The sequence below is a fragment of the Protopterus annectens genome, chromosome 11.part0, assembly GCF_019279795.1.
Source record: "Protopterus annectens isolate FY-2018-M chromosome 11.part0, PAN1.0, whole genome shotgun sequence".
NCBI lineage: Eukaryota > Metazoa > Chordata > Ceratodontiformes > Protopteridae > Protopterus > Protopterus annectens.
Window position 1 is genome coordinate 1,167,716,946 of NC_056745.1, and position 13,358 is coordinate 1,167,730,303.

Genomic DNA, 13,358 nt, shown 5'->3' on the forward strand with positions numbered 1-13,358 from the left:
AATGTTCTGCTGTGAATAGTAGTTAGAAAGGTTTTAATGCAGCAAAGGTAAAGTTAATATTCACAGAATTCAGTATAACAGATGTACACCAAGGTCATTTTATGACTCTAATATGATAAGAAAATAAAATGTTTAATAGATGTTTGATATGTGATGGCAATTGGAAGTTAGTATCATCATATACAAATTCTGCTATCATATGATTATTTAACTGTTACTGTTGCCATCTTTTCAAGTGCCCAAGGTATAAACATGCGATTTTGCAAGACAACCCATAGCCACTAGCAGTGTAAAGCACTGGACTTTATTTTATTATTATTTATTTATTTATTTGTTTATTTGTTTTGCATAATGAAAGCTGATTCTTGTAGAAGGAGCAGTTGAGCAGTTTTTTGCCTTGCTCTGCATGACTTGTTTGTCTCTGTGTGAGTGTGAGAGTGTGTGTGTGTGTGTGTGTGTGTGTGTGTGTGTGTGTGTGTGTGTGTGTGTGTGTGTGTGTGTGTCTGTTCATATAGTTTTGACTGTAAAAGTAGTGTTTGAGACTGCAACTGGTTAATTTTTAGGGGGTGGATAAATGTCCCACTACACCCCCATTGCATCTTTAACTATGTTATACACAACCTTGGATATAAGGACAAATCCCTTCTTGAAGTCATGCCCTATGATGACTGACGTTTTCAGTGAAATGGCCAAACTCCTGAGATACTATTTTCTCCAACTTTAACTACCCTTTATACACACAAATATTAACACATTATTCTTAACATACAGGTGTAAAAAATAAATTATAGCTCTGGGACCTTAACTGGTGGAGAAATGAAGTTCTATAATGGTGCAAAATTGTAAACTAATTCAAAAAGATTTTATTTATTTTTATTTAATATTTATTTACCGGAAAAGTCCAGCTGGAGCAGAGCCTATTTTCAGTGGAGGCCCAGGGATAAGCACTCCAGACACAAGTCCTTGGAGTATGGTTGGAAACCGGAGCACCCAGAGGAAACCCACGCGAACCCAGCCAAGAATCAAACCGGAGAACCTCTTGCTGTGAGGTGACAACACTAAGTGTTGCACCACTGCACCACCCACATTAGGATTAAAAATACTTGCTACTTTTTACAACCTATAAGTCACAATTTTGGTTGGAATTTTATACATATTTCAAAATAGTCACAATAATCCCTCCTTAAGCATCTTAGTACCTCCTTAAATTTTTTTAATCTCAGCCCCTCCACATGGTATGTGCATAAGATGTGAAGAACAATGGCTGTGGTTCCTCTACATAAAAGCAGGGCTATTGATCATCCAATAAGTTTCACTAGTATTACCTGTAAAATCATGGAGCAGACCTCAGTCATTTTCATTAATAGGGCCAGTGGCATTGACATTGGTAACTTGCAATTTTGTGAAGAACAGTTTGTTTGATTAACTTGGTTGACTTTTCTGAGGGTCTGACTGATGCCATTAATGGGGGCAGGGGGAGTCATTTTGTCCAAGCTACTTATCCTGACCTTGCTGAGGAATTTGATAACATTTTTCATCCAGATGTTGTTGATAAAATTTGTAACCACTGTATTACTTGCTAGAATGTTAACTTGCTGTCTGATCATACACACATGGGGAGAGTTGGCCATGCCGAGTTATCTAAAATACTGGAATCTATCAAGGCTTTGTGCTGGGTCCCTTTCTCTCTGGGACCTGCTTCTCTGATGTGAAGACAGATAACCAAGATTTGTGATTGCCCAAGATCGTAGATGACTGCAAAGTGGGTGCGATTATTGATTCTCCCACAGACTTTTATATTCTGTGCGAATGGCTAGAGAGAGCCAGCTCCTGGTGATCTAACGATGGCATTAAACTCAATGCAAAAAAAATGTAGTGTAGTTTTATTTGGGATCCTGTGTAAGGCTGATACAGTCATTAGAGATTTGTATACTTTTTATTGACAAAGTTCTAATTGTACGGTGTCAGTTACAGTCAAGAAACATTTTTCATTAGCCTTTTAACTATCGAGACATCTGCAATAACTGGAAAGGCCACAGAAATACCTCACTAAAAGAATCACAGGTCTAAAGCAGATGCCCTATGCTGACTGTCTAAAAAAACTCCACCTATACTCTGTCACATATCGTCTATTCAGAGGTGATCTCTGCTTAACATACAAGGCCATGTCAAACCCAGAGCTGTTGGACATGCTACACTTAAAGAAATCCCAATCCCTCAGAGACACATGCTCCAGGGATCTAAACCTTGTCATCACAATGAATAAAACATGCTGGAGGGATAGGTTCCTGACCCAGAGACTCCCCAGACTCTGGAATAGACTACCCATACATGTCAAGCAGAGCGCCTCTTTGGCCTCACCCATACATGTCAAGCAGAGCGCCTCTTTGACCCTCTTCAAAAGGAACCTTGATGATTGGATGGGAGATACGAAATTCACCCCAGGGATCACATCAGTTGCCCTGCTAGATAGGGATCCAGGGAAGTAAGTACTGTGGGAAGAAATAGCCAGGGAGTTGTTATGGCTAGGCTTGTATAGGCCCTAGGGCCAATAGCCTAGTACCAACCTATGAACCTATAAAGGTATAGCCTCAAGATCCAAAGCAGTCTTATTTCCCTGTAATCCATCCTTACTACACTCATCATTAATGCTCCAACTTTCATGTATTTTACTAAACACATACCTCAAGTTGAAATACCTAAATGCTTTTTGTACAACAGAATCAAATAAATAGTTTCCCTTAGTTATCCAGATTAAAATGTCTTTCCCCTCTTTCTGTCTTGCACAAACTCAGTTGTAAAAATCTCTGTCTTAACTTTCAGGCTATAAAAGATTCTATTTTACTGGATTATCTCTAGCTCAAAACACTAATAATATTATGAATACTTGATCCAAAACTGTTACCTTACAACTTAACAGGAATAGAGTTTCCTGCAGGGATAAAATCATTACACCAAAGTTCCTGAGGAAAAGGTTTCCATTGCATGGTAAACAGTGTAACGTCTTAGTCTGCTTCAGGTTTAGTCCCGATGATGGTATGGATTCACATACTTTTACCACACGGATTAGCAGTATTAAGAAGTGAGTTACACCTAACTGTGATACTACCTAGGGTCATGTCTGGGCTGTTAATGGTTGTTCCAAATACCTGCTTAGTGGTAACCTTTGGAACTCTGAATGTATAACCTTTACTTCTAGTCTTTGTTTCTTAACTGTGCACTACTTTTCTTCTTGTAAATTATCTTTGATGACAACTCATCTTAGTTGCTACTAATGTAACTCTTTCTGTGCTATAAGTATAGATACACTGTAACTGCAGTAGTGTCACTGAACAATAATGATTTTTAATGGATTCTGTTTGTTCTTTGTTACTCTGAATTGTTGGCAGGATACTGGACAAACTAGTTCCCTCATATTATATAATTGGATTAAAACATGAATATTATAGGATCATAGGAGGTTACTAAGCTAATGGCCCTGGGGCCCTTACAAGCCTAGCCAAGATTTATCTCCAAAAAGAAACCCCAGTCAGCACCTGTCACCCCTGTCAGTGATGGATACAGGTGGAACCCCTGGGACGATTCTGTGGTTTCCCATCCACTCATCAGGGTTGCGCTTGAAGAGGGTCAGCAAGGTGCTCTGTTTGACGTGTATAGGAAGTCTATTCCAGAGATGGGGCAGCCTCTGGGAGGCAAACTTGTGTCTCCAGCAGGTTTTGTTAATGTCACATATGAGGTTCAGGCCTTTTGAGCGGGTAGTGCATGAGGAGTTAGACTTACGGATATGGAGCATCTCTAGTAGGGCAGGGTCAGTGACTGCCTTATAGGTGAGACACAGATCACCCCTGACCAATCTGTACCATACCAAGTAGAGTGATAGTGATTTGAGCCTGTCTGCATAGGACAGGTGTTGGAGGCCATGGATTCTCTTTGTGAGGTATTTCAGTGGACTTTCCAGTTGGTGCAGATGTTTGGAGAGGTACCTCCCTAACAGAGCGTTATATTCAATTATTGGTCAAATGATGGAGGAGTATAGAGAGGTAATAACTTCCTTTTTTTGGATGCAATCCCTTTACTTATGAGATCAACCAAGTAAAAGGCTTTTCTGACCACTGCCCCTACATGATGGTCAAATGTGAGGTTATCAACCTGAGTGCCCAGGTCTCTCACCACAGTTTGTGTGCTTAGGGGGTTGCCGTTGATGTGGTAATCAGTAGGGGTTGTGTTTTTGCTGAATGGTGTGATGACACATTTTTTTGCATTTAGCTTGAGGTCATGACTTTGGCACCAGTCATTAGTTGCTGTGAGACTGTCTTGCAGTATGTTTGTTAACATCATTTGGGGAGTCGATGACAGCACCCAGCTTACAGTCATCGGCAAACTTGGTCAGCCACAAGCCTTTTGTCTTTGCCTGTACCTCCAAGAAATAGATGCCAAACAGTAGAGGTCCCAGGGCAGATCCCTGGGGAACTTCACTAGTGACAGGTCTGCTATCAGAAGTGGATGTGTCTATTTTGACTTTGAGGGTCCTGTTGGTGAGCCAGTTGGCCACCCACCTGATGAGATAGGGATTTACAACAAGTTGTGTTAGCTTTTCAATGATGGCTGAGTGGGGGATTGTGTCAAAGGCCTTGGCCAAGTCAAGGTAAGCTGTATGTACTGACTTTCTCTCATCCAGGGCCTTGATGACAGTCTCAAAGAAGCCAAGCAGGTTGAGAATTAAATAAACTTATTTCTATCAATTTTGTTGAAAGCATAAACATTTTTAGCAGTAAAAAGATACAGTTGTAAGCTATGAATGAGCTATAGCCCTTCGCCTCCAGCTTCTTACAATATAATTTTAAACAACTCACTTGACCTGTCCAAATCCATGTGCGCTTCTGAAAAAGAAAACAATCAGTTGTACCTGCTGAGTCTGCCCCATTAAGAAATGCTAAATGTAAAACAAACTGATTATTGTTCTTTAAACAGTGATTATTCTGACAGTTTAACTCTTCAAGGCACATACTGAGACCTCATTCTCAGCCACCTAAAGTAACACCATCTGTTTTGAGTCTTCTAGGCTTTAATACAACAGGTGTTTCTGGAAATATTTAACAGTCAGACACATAATGAGTCTTGTTTTCAGATGGAATTATTATTGAAACTAGTGGCTATCACTTTGTAAAAAAGTCTTCCAAAAGAAAAAGCAGGTAAGGCTTCAATACTAAAGTAATGGTTTATTTACCCCAAAATGAAAACAACATTAGTACAATTTACTTTCTAAACATTACCTTAGAAGACTTTGTGAGATTTGATACTTGGAATGGGATATAAACTGAGCTGCGAACAAGAACAGTTTCTAACAGGTCAGTAACAGGAGAGCAAAAGTAGCTTTTATTATCCACTTTTTTCTTGAAATGGTATACTTGCTGAAATCATATTTCACTTTCTCTGAATTTTTCCAGTCTTTGATGTGGTTTTCATAAGTAGCTGAGAACTGTGCATAGGAAAGCTCTATATGGATAGTACATTAGAGCTTCTCTTCCCTAAAAAAATATTTTTTATCAACTTCAGACCTTGAGAGAAATCCACTTTGTGGACTGCTGTCAGTATCCCATGTGTCAGTACAGTGCAAGGTATCTTATATAGAAGTGTAAACTCTGACAGCATGAAGAGATTGCTACAGCTTCAGCAGAGTGCTCATTGTCATGTCTGCTGAAGGAGCAGGTCCCATTCATCAGTCAGGCTGTTCTTCTGCCTATTATAACAATGGCCTTATAGTGATCCCAATTATTTTTGAAGTCTATCAATGTTTTTATCTACTATATCCTCAGAAAACCATCCAGTTTGCCACCAACTTCACGTAGCCCCACACACCCATTTACCTTGTATATTTAAACTGTCTCTTCCTTGGATATAGCATCTTGTATCTTTTTCTCTCTCTTCCTCTGTGTAGATCCTTTTTACCAGCTTGAAATAGTTAAAGATTATTTTTTTTTGCCCTAGCTCATTTGGTCAAAACTACTAATATAATCAGCCATTATATTCTGAAATAGAAATTTACAAGAAGGAATTTATCCTGTGTTCTCAAAACATGTAAAAAACATTCTACTTTTGAAAGGTGGTGAGTTGCGTAAAATCAAGAAATCACGTTTGTAAATATCCTGGGTGAGTCCCTAGGGAAAGCTACTTGAGGGAGTTGGTCATACCAACTAGCCAGTTATCCTATCAGTAAGACCATCTTCATATCCAACCACTATGCATTCAGGCCTGGTCATAAGACAGAGACAGCTGTTATTAAATTCTTCTTCCCTGTTATCAACAAACCTAACAGATGGCAACAAACTGATGCCATTTTTCTGGACTTTTTAAAGCCTTTAATTTAGTGTACCGGTCTGTTATGCTATAGTTGAACTGTGTTCTATTGGTGTCACAGCTATTTCACAGATCTCACGCAGGCTGTTAATTGGCATAAAGCAGTCTGTACCTTTCATAGCAAATCTAGGAGAACAGTTATTATGTGAACTACTATTCCTACAGATTGTACAGATTGTCAGTTATAGAAGCTACCAGCATACATTTGAGATATATATATATATATATATATATATATATATATATATATATATATATATATATATATATATATCTACTTCATATTATCGTACAACCACAACATCTATCTTCAAAATGTTGAGACAAGAAACTCGAACTTGCGGAACATCATAAGTGAAAAACATTGAAACTCATAACATTAAAACCCACAACATCGAAAACAATGACAATAACGTACGTACATAGCGCAAAGGTACACCTGCACACCATTGTAACCCACTCAATTCCTTCCTCCAAACTCAAACTAAAGTTCCATAAAACAACATAAAACTACATTCTTACATAAATAATTCAAACGCCAGTCTCTGTAAAAATAAAACAGACCCAAAAACAGATAAAGAAAACATTTGGATTCAAAGATACAAATCAATACTGTTACTTACTCTTCCCTCATTTATGCACTCCCCCCCCCCCCGTACATTAAATATACAAACTCCAAGATCGCACTAACTGGAGGAAGAGGGCAAACTACTTATACATAAAAATGGTTTACCTCTTCAACATAAGTGACTGTTCCACATACCTCCGATTGCACCTAAACTTCAGCACGAAATGCCTGCCATGTTTTTTTCCTTGTTTTTCTTACTTACAGAATGCTGTACGAATCCTTAAAGAGATACCACTCACTGTACATATTAATGTGCTCACTCTACTATAATTCGACAATGTGGCATGCGACAGTTTGCACTTGTGATGTTCTGCAGGTTCGTGTTTCTTGTCTCAACGTTTCATAGTTCGACATTGTGTGTACAACAATATGAAGTAGACCTATATATATATATATATATATATATATATATATATATATATATATATATATGTGTATGTATAGATAGATATAGATGACTATTACTCATTTATGTCATATTGTCATTTTTATTTGGTATTTTTCTCCCTGATTCCCTTCTATAAATGAACAATGCAGAAAATAATGTCTCCGCTCTCCAAAGTGTCCTCTGGCAACATGTAGTACCAAGAATCTTGAAGTAAAAAAGAGATCTGAGGAAGCGTGCACTTCCAGCACGCGAAAGCGCTTATCTTTTATCGTTTTTTATGCTCAATTGAATAAAAGCAGAATTGGAACTTCCCGTGGTGTGTCCTAAGGTTTTTTTACTTCAAGATAAATGAACAATGCTGAGAAGGACCATACTTATCAATAGCAAATGACTCAATCTGTGCTCTTGGTATGGGCTTTGTAATTTTTTTTCTTCCATTGAACTGCCTGTCAATTGCCCAATTGCCTGTAATTGTTCAGTAATGGTGAGATTTTAAAAAAGTTCTGTAGAAATAAGAGCAGTTTCTAGTTCTCCCATGTCTATTCATCTTCTCAACCTCCTTCCAAGCTTCTTAGCTGCTTTCTCAGTTTGTCATTTCAATGGTAATATGGCTTTATATGTAGCTATGACAATTGACACATAATTTGTATTGTGTGTACTCCCACTTTAGGAAAAATTAAAATGCGCATGATATTGAGAGAAGTGTAACCATATACACATATTAATGTGCATAATCAGCTATACATGCTATTGAGACAAAAGTAATCATATAAACATATGAATGTGTTATGTGATTGGCTGTAATTATAGGTTCAAGTATAACACATACTGCTTACCGTTATTCTATCTGATATGGGTAGCTCACATTGCCTTTCACATTTGTTGTTATAACTGATCCCTGTCTATGCTTTTGTTTCCCAAATGCATTCCTTCACTTTCCTTTTACATTGATTCATTTTAAACCAGAGTTTTTCTTATGATGACGTCAATGTTATTTGGAAGACTGATGCAATTTCTGGGAAGGCTAAAGTAAATATCAAAATGTAAATAAGTTTTAAATATTATTTTATGATGGAATCAGCTTAGATGCAAAGGTTAAAAGGCAATAAAACACATAAAGAAATTTTTATCTGATATACAGAGTGTTTGGTCCTAATATACCAGTATGTCTACCTTCTGTATAAGTTTTAGTATCTAGCTTATAACCTTCACTTCCACCTGGCATAAAAATTACTTTAAGTGACCTCAATGCATTTTTCAGTCATATCACTGTTTTCAGTATTATCACCTCTTTATTATGGTTAGGTTAAATTATTCACCACTCTTTCCTAGATAAAATACTCCCTTCTAGCTAAGCCTGCCATCTTTTATCTTTCGACTGTCTCCTTATTCTCATCTCTGTCGTTTCTCTGTGAGGTTTTAGAGCTGGAATGACTGGTGAATGGTATGGATTTTAAGACACAAGACAACTACAGCTGCATCAAGTTTTCATGTCCTGTATACCCACAAAAGTTTACATATGGGAAACACCTAAGAAGATACATTTAAGGTGAGGCATAATTAGCCCCTTGGCCAAGCACTTTTTGAAAGCCTTGCACAAAACCCAGATGATTGAAAATTCAGGGTAATGAATGCTTCAGGCATTATGGTACTTGTCAGTGCAAACAGAGAGAAAAAAATGTTACTACTAAATGAAGCCTTGTGTAGTCTGAAGTGCAGAATATTAGTTCCTGAAGCTATAAAGAATGAGCTCTTTTGGAAATACTTTCTGGGCAAAGTTCATTGTTATGCCACAGCGAAGTGCATTTCACCCTGCTGATACAAGACAAGTTGAACTTCTTCAGTTTAACATGATTCTTAGTCATACACAAATTGCATGAAGCTAGAACATGTTAAAATAAAATTTGTTTAAATATGAGTCACTTAACTGAGCAATTTGGAACACACTGCTCATCTGAATGCAGTACTATTCTGTGCAAGTAAGTAGAATAGGTACCTGCAAGCTAAAACAGAGGCATATCCCTAACCTCCTGATGCACACAGGCAGACATACAGACTTGCTCAGATACTCACACATAGAGTCTTAGTTATGGCAGGGCAAAAGGGGCTGCTCTCTCTGCTCAAGGTGTTAAGTGATGATGTTGGCATATGTCAAAGGGGCACTAGTGCAATACTCATGTTCATTAGTGGCATGTGGTTTGTTATAGTTTTTGAGAGGATTTTTTTGTTTTTCTTGGTTTTCATCTTTGACAGGACATTTTTTTTTTGCTCATTAACTTATAGAGTTGAGTGTGGCTTCAGATCATGGAACTACACAGGTGATATATAAAATAGCTAGAGTTCTGCACACAAACACACACACAGAAATATATATTGCATTATGCAGTTTGTGCAACTATAGTTGCACCATTCACAATGTGCATACATGCACACACACACACACACACACACACACACACACACACACACACACACACACACACAAACTACTTTACCCTATTTACTTGGATCGGCAGTCTCTGCTGGGTGAAACTATTCTGCTTCACCCTGCTCAGAATCTCCTATTGGAATGCATAGGTTCAGAATGCACGTGTGAATTTTTTGCACTGCTGTGTATGGATATTTGATAGTGATGATGGATATTTGATAGTGATGACATTTATGAAATTCCATATTACACAAAAATCATTTGCAAATCAGTGCAATAAGATGCCCATGGAATTAATTAGCATTAGTCATGCCCACAGATTGCCACATTTACATGATGTTCCAAAAAAACTTGTTGCTTAGTTGAAAAGTGTTGTCCCACTAAGCAGTAATCAGAACCTCTTTGTACAGTCCACAGACACCTGCAAGGTTTTGCATGATATGCAAGTTGTCCATAAATTCCAAGGTTTATGTTGTCAGTCTTGTTCTAGAAAAAATTGGAATATGTTAAGATGCAATATTGATTTAGTGGGTGTAGTAGGCATGGAACCTATGTTCGTGTTTAAGACAGGTCGTAACTTAAAAAGTATGTATGAAGGAACCCCTTATAATAAGATTGGTAAGAAAGGTGGTGGTACCAAAAATGTGGAAATTGCATTCAATGTGCTTTTATATATGATAAAGACTGTGTCACATTAGGTATTGCAGCTAACAGTAAAATTTGGTTAAAGAAGGGAAATTGTTGTAAAGGGATTATATATTTAGCAATCTGTAAGAAATGTGAATGTTTTTATGTCGGAAAAACTGAAAGGACTCTGCAAAAAAGAATTTATGAGCACAATTATAGCATAAAAACAAAGAACCCTAATAATGCTGTATATAAGCATTCATTCTCATGAATGGAGACTGGGTGGAGACTGGGAGAATTGCTTGTATTACAAAGAATTAATGTGGCAAGTCAAGCTTAATGCCTTTACATACCCAGGGCTTAATGACTATGTTTCCATAAAACCAGTATTAAAGAAAAAGGCATCAAAATTAGATGACTGGTTTATTTTTAAACCCCTGAATGGATTACATTATATATTAACATTTTATTGTATTTTAATAACAACTTTTTCATGCCTTTTAAGGTAGATTTAAAGTATTTTCTATTTTAATTGGTTAATCTTGAACATAAATTTTTTAAGATGATCCTAATCTTTTCGGGAGTTAGAGTAACTTCAAATGATGTTTTTTAATGTTGTAATTGTAGTTATAAGTCTGATGATTTATTTTGAAGTGCATTGTTTCTTTAAAGGGTTTTGTTGGTGCAATTGGGAATGAATAATTGGTGTTAATTAAGTTTGTTATATAGGTTTGAGATGTATGCATGATATATTCATTCTGAAGAAGTCTTAAGAAGAAAGGGCAAAGGCGCTTAATGTGTGATTAAAGACTAGCATTTTATGCAGTCTCCTTTTATTCATCTGTTACACTCTGTTTAGTTCACCATTATCAGATGGTTGAGTTGGTTCTTAGGGTCTGTCTTGTTCTGTCTACTCCTACAATTTTGTCACCTCCGTTGTCTTTAGTGTATTGCTAGAGTTATATTTAATTATGTGAATGATTAACTTAATGTTGCAGTATGAGATGTATGCAGCTGGAAGTTAATGGATGTTCCATTAGGGTCTAAGCTGAGGCATGAAAGTTTTAATAAAGAAAGGACAGAATGTGTGTGCCAGAAAATTTTGATTTGTGTATTTGTGTGGCAGTGGGTAACAAAGAACACATACATTAGCAGTATTACCAGTTGTTCCATCAGTTGCCTTATAACTTTTTGTTTGTCATCCATCAGACTACATTGCCTGATGAAAAGAAAAGAAGAAGAGTTATAAAAACCTGAGAAATAGTAGCTAAGCCATTAGTTTTGATGAACTATAGCTTTTCGGTTTTCTTAAAGAAATCTAAGGAATTTGCCTCGTGACAACTGAAGCCATCACTGTTATGAGCACAAGGCTGATACTAAAGCCTGAGTGCTGCCTACTAGTTTTAGTAAATTTGTGCTGGGGTTTCCTGCAGATGAACATTAAAGCATGGGTAAGCCTATTATCTAATATATATATATATATATATATATGGCCAAATGCAGCTGTGTTGAACTGAATTGAAGAAAACCCCACCCCATCCCATCTTACATATGGGCAGGCTGCATTTTCAATCTATACTAACAGAGATAATTGCTGAAGAACAACGTATGGCAGCTGTTCCCATTTGTTATATTAGAAATATGTGCTGAAGTCAACACCCTGTCAGTCTGCATGGCTTCCACTCTATGATCTGTCCCTAGTCTATGTATAACTGGAATACATTATAAATATATATATATATATATATATATATATATATATATATACATATAGATATATATATGTATGGATCTAGGACTATTGAACGAAAGTTCAATAGTCTGAATCTACAATAACCGAACGCACTTTTAACGAAAGTGCTTTCACTGAAAAAGCGCTTTCGTTAAAGTGCGTTCGAAAAAAACACAAAAAACAATAAATCTTCTTTTATGCAGGGGGGCAAGCCCCCTGCTCACCCCATGTGGGGGGCTGTGCCCCCCACACCCCCCTACTTTTATATTCTCACTCCGAGGTCACAGTACAGTGGGGAAAAGGGAATTCTCCTTTAACTGCACCGTAGTGCGACAGGCACAACCAGCATATTTAACCAAAAGTGCTGCTTCGGTGTACAGCACTTTCGGTTATGTATGTTCGGTGATTTCTGGTTCGGCAGAAAGTGCCGTCGGGGATCTGTACAGATCCCATATATATATATATATATATATATATATATATATATATATATATATATATATATATATATAGTTGTATATTGTTACCATAGGAGTAGAAGAATAACCAACTGTATTACACAATGCCTAAATGTAATGTTTTAATTCCTCTCATTTCACATCCCAGGTTCTAGTCTTCAGCTTACATACAGTGGATATAAAAAGTTTACACACCCCTGTTAAAATGCCAGTTTTTTTGTGATATAAAAAAATGAGACCACAATAAATCATTTAAAAACTTTTCCCACCTTTAATGTGACCTATAACCTGTACAATTCAATTGAAAAACAAACAAATCTGTTAGGGGAAAAATATAAAAAAAAAAAAAAAAAAAAAAATGTACAATATGCTGGTTGCATAAATGTGCACACCCTTAAACTAATACTTTGTTGAAGCACCTTTTGATTTAATTACAACATCCAGTCTTCTTGGGTAGGAGTCTATCAGCATGGTCCATCTTGACTTGGCAATATTTGCCCACTCTTCCTTGCAGAAGAGCTCCAAATTGTCAGATTGCGAGGGTATCTCTTGTGCACAGCCCTCTTCAGGTCACCCCACATATTTTCTATTGGATTTAGGTCTGGACTTTGGCTGGGCCATTCCAAAACTTTAATTTTCTTCTGATGAAGCCATTATTTTGTTGATTTGGATGTATACTTGGGGTCATTGTAGTTTTAAAATGTGAAATTTCTCTTCATCTTCAGCTTTCTAGCAGACAC